The following is a 12353-nucleotide window of genomic DNA, read 5'->3' as shown; positions in this document are numbered from 1 at the left end:
CTGCTGTTCATTCCAAATGTCGATAACGCAACAACAATTGTCATTATTATGAAATAATATCAAGTTATGATAAGTCAATTATATGGTCTACTCATTTATTTTATTTAATTTAACACGTTTTATGCAAAATTAATTTTTTCTTTCACTTTTCTCTGCTGTAGATAATCTTGCTGTAAGTAATAATTTAAATATTTTTATTTATTCATAATACAAGGTACTGTATTTTTTATTGTAGTAGAGAGAAAGAAAAAGAGAAAGAGAAAGTGCATAATTTGTAATACACTATTATACTGCGTTGCAAATTATATATAAAGTGTGAGAAAGTTTGAAACGCTAAAAAATTATATAAATTTTAGCCACAAAAAGTAATTCTCAGACAACAAAAATATAAAGATTTGAAAAAATCTATAAAAATAAAGAGACTTGTGATAGAAACAATTTCTAGTAATTTGCTCATTATCATGTTGTAAGTTAAATAAACGGTATTTGTACAATTCTTATATGAAATTAAGAAAGTAGCTGTTAAAAAAAATACTAAATCAACTTCGTTATAAAATGTACTTTTACATTTGTATAAAATTTTATTGCTATTATTTATTATTTTTTAAAGTAATTTATTTATTTAAACTGATTATTTTTTCTGTGATTCAAAATGAAAAAGCAGTAGCTGTCAAGTCAAACGAATTGACTATGAGCTTGTAGTGGATAGGTACTACTAATGCAATTGAAAGAGAAAGGACGAGCGATGAGAAAGGAGTGTAACCCAATTAATAGCAGTCGAACGCTCAAGTTGGCTGAATATATAGTTACGAAGGGTCCGGAATAGCACTGTGTAAATAACCGATCGCAAATTGCACGAGAGGTTGGGTTGGCCCGTGCCCTTTTATTTCCTTCGCAGCAAATCTGCAGAAGAAGCTTACCAACTAATTATCCCTTCCGATTTCTCGTCTCTTGAATTACTAGCAGCATTTGTAGCCTCTCGCTAACCCAGATCCTAATTTTGACCTCTCTTCTCGACCCTCGCCATCCTCCTTTCTACTTCAAAGAGTTTGATTTCATTGATCAAATAATGCTCAATGAGAAAATTTGCGCTTTGTAGGGAAAATTTTATAAATTTGAATATTGACATCATACTCGCATAATTTCGAAATTTTCGCAGTATTTCATTTTTTCATTAAGTTGTGGCTTCATTTTCGTTTTAAAAATACCAATGTATTCGATGATAAAGTAAAGAGAGTAGATTCTATCGAAATTTTAAAAAATCGTGATTTGTGGCTCATAATTTAGAGATTTATGAACTGACAATTGTTTAATTATTTCTTCTGCCGATAATAAATAACAAGGAAATGATAGTGTTAAAACAAAGCAATGATTAATGGCGCCGTATATTACTTAGTATATTTACTTAGCTCATTAAAAACGTATGAAAAAGTAGATGTATAAATTGGCTACTTTGTAAGGACATAATTTTATGTATACTACGGTATTACCCTCGTCCACGCTATCATAAAGTTATATCGGCGCACGACCGAGCGGAGCTTAATGCGAGTATTATGAGTAGCAGTACAAATCTTCTGTTTTATGGTCGACATGGCTGACGGGAATAAACGAGGATTTCAAACGTAGGAAAGATTTAACGATAGAACAGCAGTGGTATATCAGGAATTCTGAATCTAAACGTCAGCGTTTTTCAGATTTTCACAATGTGTGCTAAAGCATATGATCAAATTATTAACTAAATTGTAAAAAACTATGAATATGTTTCTTAATATAAATAACAATTATTTTTCTGGAATAAATAAAAATATAAAACATAATATTTTTTTTTACACAAGCCATATAAATTTAAAAAATGTAAAATAACAAAGAGATAAAAATTTGATTTTGTTTAATTTCAGAATCGAGTTTTGAACAGAAATTTATTTTAAGTCCTCGTTATGTATGTATATAAAAAAATTAACATTGTAATGGAAAAATCAGAAAAAAGCGATATTGGAACATTATGCCATCTATAAAATATGCATATATATATATATATATATATATATATATATATATTCTATTTTAAAAATAAGATTCCATACAGCATCGGCTTTATATGCAATATATACGTTTTCTAAAACTATCAATAAAATACTGAATAATTCTATGAAATATTCAGGAATAGAAGCAAATGCGATCATACAAAACTGCAATTTATGACAATTTGCAGTTTTTTATCATTTGCAATGACAAGCGCAATGACACAATAATTTAATGTTTGATTCTGTCGATTCTATGCACCTGAAAAATTGTTAATAATATCGCATTTTAATTTTAAAATGAAGAGAAATAAAAGAAATTTTGATTTTATTGATTATATAGGGATCTCTTTTATTCTTAAATATTTTATACGCTTGGTAGATTTTTTCACCCACTATAAAATTGTTATTTGTACATAAATAACAAAAACATAAAAATATTTATGATTACAAAATTGTAATTTATAACTATAAAAATATTTCATCTTAAAAAGTAATTCATGATAAGGAAAGAAAAAGTATCTAGAAAAATCAAAATTAGTCGTAGATGAGAAAACATCTAATAAAACAATTCCGATCGTGCAATTCATTATTTGTTTTCATGATACATTTAAATTCGCACTTGAACTGCTTGAAAATTGCATGTTAAATTAATTTTTTTATGGCTATAATCTTGTTTCTATTTTTAACATTTGCTAAAGTTTTATATTTTAGACAAGCTTCTTGTAATACTTTTTTATTTTTTTCCATTTTATTATTATTATTATTTTTTTTTAGAATTTATATTACAACAAATTTCTTAATCACAACATTACGAAAATAATTTAAGAAATTTTGAATTACAATACCAAAAAATAAACGTATTGCATGTTCGTTTAAACTTTACCACAATTTTACCACAATTGTACTTTTAGTCTCTCGGGGCATAAAACGTGAGCGCTTCATGCTACTTGACAGCGGTGATAAAATTAAGGTACATTAGAAGAAAGCGTGAAAACTCATCCCAATTACCCTTAACTCGTCTTTTCTTTCCTCACGATAGTGTATGAACAGTGGAGTGAAAATGGAGAAAAATTAAATTAATTTTATCGGCTTAGGTTTTTTCTTATCCGGATGCTGCTTTCTAATCCTCGCTCTTCCGACTCATGTCACGCCACCAGAAACATTTCCGCTATTACTCTTATTTCTTGTCTTCTTTCCGAGGTTTACTTAAAAAAAAAAAATGATACTAATGAGTTGCTCGATACAGTTGAAAAATTCCTCGATTCGATTTTGCTAAAACTTTTACACATTTACGATAATAGTTGTACAAAAAAATATCAAGGAAAATGCACTGTTAAAAATATTATACATTCTCTGCTTATCACAGATTTTTTAAGGTCATCTAGATTGAATTCTCCTTAATTTCTGTATACTTAATTTTCCAATATGTATATGTATATCTATATCAACTTAAGAGTAGAAAATTCATAATAAAATTCTCACAAAGTTTTTAAAGAATCTTACATTTCCATTTATTATTATTGCAAAATTGCAAGCTAACAATACTTTTGAAATAGACCTTCTTTAATTAATACGCGTAATTACTTTCTATCTCGAAACTCTCTCTCATAAAAGTTACTTCTTGCGCAGTTATTCAAATTAGATCTTAATCTCACTGTCGCTTAACTCTCGGCTGATATTTGATATTGATGACAGAGAGTAATCTAAGGGATGCTAAAGAGGTCATCGACGGTATAATCGGCAAATTTTTACGATAATTTCACCATCGGGAACGACGGAGCATCGAAATTTGCATTTAAAAGAGAGAGACCAAGAGAGAGAGTAATTAAATTAATTATTATCTATGTCTCGTCGCGGCACACTTTATTATGTTCCTTGACTCTCCAAGTTGCTCGACCTTGACAACCAAGTTTTATCAAACTTTAGCCGATGATGAACGACCGATGTACTCGTCTGGGTCGACCCGCCGATAGTGTCAAGCGATCAAAATCGAATGCACGCAATATCATTGCGTTTTTCTATCGCGGATATCTACGGCGGGATTGAGCGATCGTAAAAAGGGCGCTTTTTACGGCTTTTAAAATGAGTGTGTGTGCGTGTGTGTGTGAAGTTAACGTTTCATTTCGTAGAAACTCATTAATTGTTGAGCGTTCTGGTTTTATTTTTAATGGTTCTATAGAGTTCTAGAGAAGCTTGCTCATCACTGATACTACCCCATGGCATTTAACTCTAGTTTAATCTGGTATTAATTTTGAAATAACGAACATGTAATTTTAATTTATTTTTACACAGAACACCGTCATGCTAGTTCAAAGTTATCAATTTTGTCAGTGTAATTAATTTCATCATTTTTTTATTTTAATTATTAATTAATTATCAATTATAACTTAAACTTTAGTAGTAACTTTTTTATTTTATGATAAACTATTATATATTGTTTCTTTTATATATATATAACATAAGGATTGTATTGTAATTTTTATATGCTCTTATGTATAACATTATAATATGATTCTAATATGATACTATTAATATAATAATATTACGACATTCGGGTAATGTATTATATTATTATATGCTAGATCAAGATAGCGAATGGAAACGCGAATTTAATTGATGCATCGTTCGATCAACATGTACTGCTTATAACATTACTGTATAGTATGATCTCGATGGTGACAGCAACAGCACCTAACCACGCGTAAGATTTCCCATAATAATAGGTACAACCTGATCTCAGGATCGATCGAATTAGTAATTAGTCGCGTTGCCAAGTCTCTCTAACGATCCTTCTATAACAAGTAATACCGGATTGAAGTATCGATGTATTATATGGTTAATGACAGCCAGATCAAATTAGACAACTCGGTGCACGTAGATTAGCGTTGCAGTATTACTCTTGCCGACTAAGAGGCTTACGTATTCGATATACTTGAAAGAAAAAGTTAGTCAATGACAGATATTACTAAATTAAATAAATTTTTTTTTTTTTGTATTCTGTATGTTAAATTAATTTTTAAATTCATGAAACAATTTGTAGAATTACAACTAATTTTTACTAACTGTAATTATGTATGGATAACATAAATTTCTGTTCAAAACCCGACTCTTAAATTAGACAAAATTAAACGTTTTATTTCTTTTCTCTTGTGTGTTATTCAAATTTGTGTAAAGGGCAAGTTATTTTGTATTTTTAATTATCTCAAAAATGATATTTTTGTTGAAAAAGATTAGCTTTAAATTTGTTCCAAAATATTTAACTGAAAGAATAAAAGTGCGTTATATTAAAATTATAAATTAAGATAGATATTTTTTTTCCCTGTAATAATGCAAATTGTGCGTGTGTCATTTTTCTATCACTAACGAATCTTCAGAACTCGTTTTCTTTCATCTCTTTTTTTTTTAAATGCTTTTCAAAACTACGGCTTCATAAAACAATGCCTCCTACCTTTTATCCTTAACACTAAGCGATGAGTATCAACCCTCTGTAACTCGCTGTATTCGCTTTCGATCTCGAAACGTATCGCATATCTCGCGTACGTCGCGTTTGATTGAATTATAGTGGACAGCTTTCCGATCTCTTCGTTTCCTCGCAGCATGAGCTTCACAGCGATTGAATTACAGCCACTGTCTTTTACACTGACTAGATAAAACATCAAACTTCATAAATTGCATGATTTTTATATATTTCAATGTGAAACGTCAAATAGAAAATTCTGTAATAATTTTGACAGTGATTGTGTATGGATGACCGCCGAATAGTAGAATGAGAAAATTTTTTGAGAAAGAGAGAGAGAAATACATATGACGTATCAAGTCGCAGATGCATAAAAGAGCACTTTTAAATTGCGATAGCCGCACAGCATCCCCGACATTGAGGATGCATAATTTATTTGTAGATTTTATAGCGAGCTCGCGCTATCTCTATTTTCGTGGATTGAATTATATAGAGCGTCGTCTTGATCTCTTTGGAGGTCGGATCTTGCACCGACTAAATTATAGACTCTGCCATCGTGAATATAGACTAAGCAACGAGAGGCACGTCGCACAGCGTCTGAAGTAAACAGATAAAGCTCTTTGCACGCGCGCGTATAAGAGAAAAGGAGAGAGAGAGAGAGAGAGAGAGAGAGAGGTGGAGCTTTCCATTTCTTCAGTTAGCAAAAGTACGAGGAGACGGAAGCTCGCTTAAGACGGCGCTTATCATTCATTCTACCTCCGCGCTCCTTCATCTATACGACTCATCTACCTTTGTCATTCGTTTCCTTGAAGAGTCTATGATAGGATGAGTTGATTAATGACGGGTATACACAGAAATTTTACAGTTTCAAACGGTGAATTATTGTGAAAATGTACGCAAAATAGAAAAGGAAATGTCTAATCTATAATTTTAAAATCACGGTGTTGCTGTTTTTCCGTTTTTCAATACGATAATACGATAAACTTTGACAATATATTGACAGTTTGGAAAAATTTAAGAAAAGAACATGATTAATTCAAATTAACTAAAACTAATTATTTTCTCAGTAATTTATTAAAATTTATTATTTTACGAAGGGAGAAAAGGAAAGAATAAAACTTTAAAGTTCCACCATTATGATAATTATAATTTATATAATTTTATTTTTTAACTAGTTAAAACTCTTACAAACTTAAAATACTGCAATAATTGTGTCTTGCAAAGTCAGATTCTATCTAAAAAGGTTTAAAGCGTAATAAATATTTTGCGATGCGTGGAACGATCAAAGGATTAGCTCGGGATCGCGGTATAATATAGTTAGAGAATATTTGTGGATATCATCTCGCTCAAGGATTCTAAACGAACGTAGAAGGGTAGTGAAGAAGACGATGGTAATTCAAGAGAGATGCCGAGCCACGAAAATCGCTTGGGATTCGTGTTGTTTTATGAGACGTTGGAACGCTCGTTTCATATTGTTTGTTCGCATAATAATTTACGTACCGAGTTGCTTGTAGGACGAGTACCAGCTTGAAGGCTGGATAGGCGGCAGCACGAATAAGAAATGTTCTATATATGTCGCGTGTGAAATAGGAGCGCAGGAGATCGGATGGGAAGAGGAAGAAGGACGGGAGGAAAACACAGAGAGCGAAATAATACGAGGAGAGAGTGAGAGAGAGAGAGAGAGAGAGAGAGAGAGAGAGTAAAGGCAAAAGAGGAGAAGAGTATACGTGTGCTCGCACGGATATCTACGAGCGACACGAAGTTCTGCCTCGCGATTTTATTTTCGTTTCATTTTTGAGCGATATCGCTGTACTTTTGTGCAGCTGCTTCCTCCATCATTACGTCTACTTTTCTTCCGCCTCATTTGTCTCTAGATTGCCTACTGTGTATTGTGTATGCGACATGATTATGAGCATCCTGCAGAATGACAGTCGACTGATGCCAGTCGCTCATTTACAGAATATTTGCAGTTTATATCAAGGGTTGAATGCGATTTTTACCTGAATGAAAATCAATATTGTGTAAGAATTAAAGCTCAAGATTTGAAATATTATTAATAAATATTAAAAGTATTAATAGACGTATAATTCGACGCTGTAACTTTATCAAGCTAAATTTAGCGCTCCGAAATGATTATTTTAGATATCGATAAATTTTAGCCTTTTTAAAATCACGATGAAAAAATATTTCAAAGTAAAAATGCACAAATATTGTAACAAATATGAAAACTTCTCTCCAATACAACAATGGTTTAATCTGTTTTTACTCTTTATTTTAATTAAAAGAAAATTAAATTCTATTTCGTGTATAAATTTAATTTTCTCAACAAGTATTTAAAAAAAAATTGTTTTGTGAGTGTGTTGCGTTAAATCTTTCGATTCAATTTTATTTCGGAGAAGCTTCGAAAGTAACAAAGTAGAATCTCAGTTCAAAATGTACGATAAGAAGCCCTTTTAGCATTGGACAGTTTCACGACCTTGCAGCTTCGCACGTCCTTTTAACGCTAGATGGGTACTTGAGCTTTCATGACCTTGCGCGTCCACATTGTCCGGTCTTTCAAGACACGCCGTCTTTGGAACGGCGATTAATTGGAACCGTGTAAGGTTGTGTGTAAGAACGTTAAGTAGAGCTTACGAAACGGCTGAATCACCTCCCGCGAGAAACTTGAACCAGCGGCGTCCCGTCCAAGACAATGACGCGGAAAATGGGCGTTTTTGTACGACGTTTTCAAAAGGGGATTCACGTCGCCGGCACGTCGGGGGAGACTCACGATGTGAGACATTAATCAAAAGACGTCATAAAGTCTGAGAAATTGTAACTATCAAAAAAAAAAAAAACCCGCGCCTCTCATCGGCATCATCCTCTCGGCGCTTCTCCGTATCCCAGGCTCGCGTCCGCGACACGAATTTTACTCCGGGATCGATATGGAAATCGAGGGGTTAACACTTATCGCGAAGCGATGGCCGCCCAGTTCCACAAATTCGGAGATCAAAGCGAGATCGAAATCCACCTATTACTCCGATCGCGTAGCATCCGTCCGTCCGTCTCCCTGTGAATCCCGCATTTGCGAGGCGTCAGGAAGAATTTGCGTCGGCGAGGACTCTCTATCTCTCGCGTGTGTTCGCGCCATAATTTCCATGGATGGAACACGCCGGATATCCCTCGCAAATATGCAGAAGGGAAAGGGAGAATAGTGGTAACGCATTCCATTTGCGTAACACCCCGCGCGATTCGCCCAAGTATTTCTCTCTCCATCGTTGATGTTCAAAAGGAACATCCCCTATTGCGTGTATATAACAGGACGGCAGACGAACAACAAACGTGCGCGCGCGCGCAGTCTCGTCTTGAATAAAAGATCGTTTTGAGAATCAGCGCCCAGCGAGATCGAGACGAGACCGGGAGTAAAAATCGCGTATCGGATGCTGGTTAATTCATGGCAGACCGGGGATCCCGCGGGATAGACGGGCAAAAAGAGAGCGGAGAATGATAAAGTACGTTTCGTAGTATACCAAGTCTTGTCTCCCTGTGGTTTTCGCGTACATGTCGCTCTCTCTCTCTCTCTCTCTCTCTCTCTCTCTCTCTTTCTCTCTCTCTCTTTTTCTTACTCTTTCCTGAGTGCTCGGTCGATTTTTTGCCAAGTATCGCGCGTTTAGTTCTCAGATATTCTACTGAATTCTGGAGCAAGATCTCGAGGATTGGAAAGCACTTGGGCAAGCATGTTGAACGAATTAAAGTTTAAAAGGCTGCCGACACACCGCGACCTACGACAGATCCGAGACTCGGAAGACTTGAAAGTTTTAGCTTGGCTTTGTCGCCGCTTAACCCTGGATGAGTAATGCGAGGTATAATGGGTCTCGCGATAAGTAACTCATCTTAAAACCTTCCACGACGTTAAATCGACAACATTAATCTTCCATCAGTATTCTTTCACTTTAATTTGTAAAAGATTTCTTACTACTTATTATTAGTGTATTAAGGAAATTCGAAAATTTATATCCGAATGAAAAACTTATTAGTAGAGAAGCAGTAGTTATTCATATATTTAGAATAAATACATAAATAACATGTATCGTCGTTCCTCATAAAAGAATAATTAATTGATAAAATTAAATTTTTATATGAGAAAATTGACATGTGTTAAATTTTAAATAACATTATTTATAACTCTGGGAATCTTTTTCGATTGGCACCATGCATTCGAGAGCAGCTTTCGTTCTCGTGGCAAGCAATATTCAAACGAATAATATGTCATTTAAAAAAGTCCAGAAAAATAAAATTATCGTTGTGATATCGTAAATAAATTTACAATATTTTTATTACGAGCAACAGCATCGATAAAATAATAAAACATATTTATGTTTATAATTCATAACAACATAAACGAATCGAATATTAACAGATTATAGTTGATCGTGTTTTCAACAATAATAAAAAGGAAGATAAAACTTTTCAACAAAACAATAGACACGATATATAACTCTTAAATAGAGAGTTATGTTAAACATTTATGTTTAACATGAAGCAATGAAAGAGTATCTAAATTTTTTTACAATAATGTACGCTACAGATGTGTTGAGTAAATATTAAGAACATACACCGCGTCTAATTTAATATTTCTCATCAATTACAAAAAGCTGGATTTATAATACATTTAATTTTTAGGGGAACTTAAGAATTCATTCTATTATTCTCATTATTCTCATTCCATTATTCTCAAGTTGTATTGTCTGCAGAATGAAGCAAATTGCTTCAATACTTTGAATCAATTTGTGCTTTAAAATTTTCTCTGTAAATATCAATTTATACAATATAATTCAATTAAACGTTATATGGGAATTATCGCACGAGAACAAATAATAATGTAATTAAACTGTATGTCTCTCGTTCTTTCGTATTAACCATTGACTCTTTCTAATGATTATCACAATGGAAATTGGAAATCCATCGAATATATTAGAAACGGCTATAGAGTGTAAAATACTCATATTCTTCTAAATCATTCGTCTATTTGAAGTTCGGGCAAAATCCCTGACAATTAAATTATACAAGTCGACAGTCCTTAGTAAAAATATAGTTGAAAGGAATTTTTCATGGCTTATTGATTACGATGGATGAATCGACGGTTACTCTCTATTAATTAAGAATTATTTTTAATGTAAACAAAATATTACCTCGAAAAATAATAATGAGACTCTAGCTTGCAGACCTAATAATTCATCTATAATGGATCTGAACACGCTATTACAACAATTTACGTAATACATTCTCATCGTTTCGTTGCTTTTCGGAATAATTTACTTGGAATGGATATATGCAGCCTGAAGCTTAAAGTTACATAGTAACTTCCTAGTTCGCTGATGATTTTTACGCTAGAATCGAGATTCTGTATTTTATTGATAATAAAACTATAATAAAAGATTCACGAAAAACATATATTAAGCATGTATAGACAAATGATATGAATAAGATGTTTTAAAAAGTATGTTTTTTTTACCACTATTTTTTTAGTGAATTCTTCTGCAGTTGATATTTTATGTTAAAAGTTTGAAAATTGTTTATTTTTGTTTAATATTCGTTTTAACATTCATTTAGCATAAATTCTATTTTACTTAATATTATTTTTTAAAGTCTAATCTCTAATATTTTAATTTAATAAAATTCTCTAATGTGAAAGAAAAATAAACAATTTTGAAAGAAAATTTGAGAACACTCGAATACCATATCGACATTCGTTCCACTCTCTCCGGGAAATCCACCGTCGATGTCAATCAACTGCACATTGTCGTATCCAATTGCTTTGGAGGTGTTAATTAATTGTTACACAATTCGATCTCTCTGCCGTAAGCCTCCATCTCTCCGCACATTGGGCTACCAACGTGAAAGCTGAAGCCGTATAGATTTAGATCGAGATATTTCGCGAGCTGTATCAAATTCACAGTTCCCTCGTTTGATTCGGAACTAAATTTCAACCCCACTACTATGCCGTATTTATCGCATCACGGCCTATACGTATGATGAGCCTATTACAGAGAGACGTGTCGGTCAAAACGGATAAGACCCAGATTATTGAAAATTTATTCGTTTAAAATATATTCGCGACTCACTTAGCTTCGGGGAAGATATCTTTAATTTTATACTACTCCTTTTCACTGTCAGCCGTTATCTGCCACTTCTTTAACGTACTTTATATGAGGATATTTCGGCAAATGCGCAAAAATAATTCGATCACCGTGCAATCCATGTCGCATTACTTGTTCTATTTCTTGCTGTCGTAAATCTATATATATATATATATAATTTATAAATATATAATAAACTATTTATTAAATCTATCAAAAACTTTAAATTTATTAAAAATAAAGGTAGAATTCTGAATAATTAATGAATTTCTTTGAAATAAGACGTCAGTTTCACACACAGAATAGCATTTTACAATATAATTAAAAATATAAGATAAAAAATTAATATTAGAAAATTATTATGAAATACTTTTTATATTTAAAATATATTTTTATAACACTGTGTGAAAGAAAGAGAGAGAGAGAGAGAGAGAGAGAGATAAATACCTTTATATAATATTTTTCGACCAATTATTTACATAACGTAACATTTTTACCACTCTCATTCATAACATCTCGATGTATTTGTTGATATGTATAGACGTTGAAAAACAAAACGTTGTTTATTTTCAGAATAGCAAATGGAGACAATCGACAATAATTTGAATTTCCAACACTCGTTAGAGTCATTGCTCGAATGCGTTATCAAATCTTATTCTCCTGTATTTGTAGAATGATAAATTATATCACAAATTGAAGAGATTGAAATAAATATACGTATTAATTTTAATTTAAATTAATAAAGTTCTATTA

At 32.3% G+C, this 12353-nt stretch overlaps 1 protein-coding gene and 1 pseudogene across 6 annotated transcripts in view; one reads left to right on the top strand and one right to left on the bottom strand.

Moving 5' to 3' along the window:
- Nucleotides 1-12353, top strand: part of LOC140672493 (agrin) — a 335476-nt gene that overhangs the window by 223615 nt on the left and 99508 nt on the right. The window lies entirely within an intron of this gene.
- The window catches only part of LOC140672698 (uncharacterized), a 55102-nt pseudogene continuing 53095 nt past the window's right edge, over nt 10347-12353 (bottom strand).

Source organism: Anoplolepis gracilipes, chromosome 13 (genome assembly GCF_047496725.1).
Source record: "Anoplolepis gracilipes chromosome 13, ASM4749672v1, whole genome shotgun sequence".
In the NCBI taxonomy this organism is placed as follows: Eukaryota; Metazoa; Arthropoda; class Insecta; order Hymenoptera; family Formicidae; genus Anoplolepis; species Anoplolepis gracilipes.
This window is presented reverse-complemented; position numbering and strand designations above follow the sequence as displayed.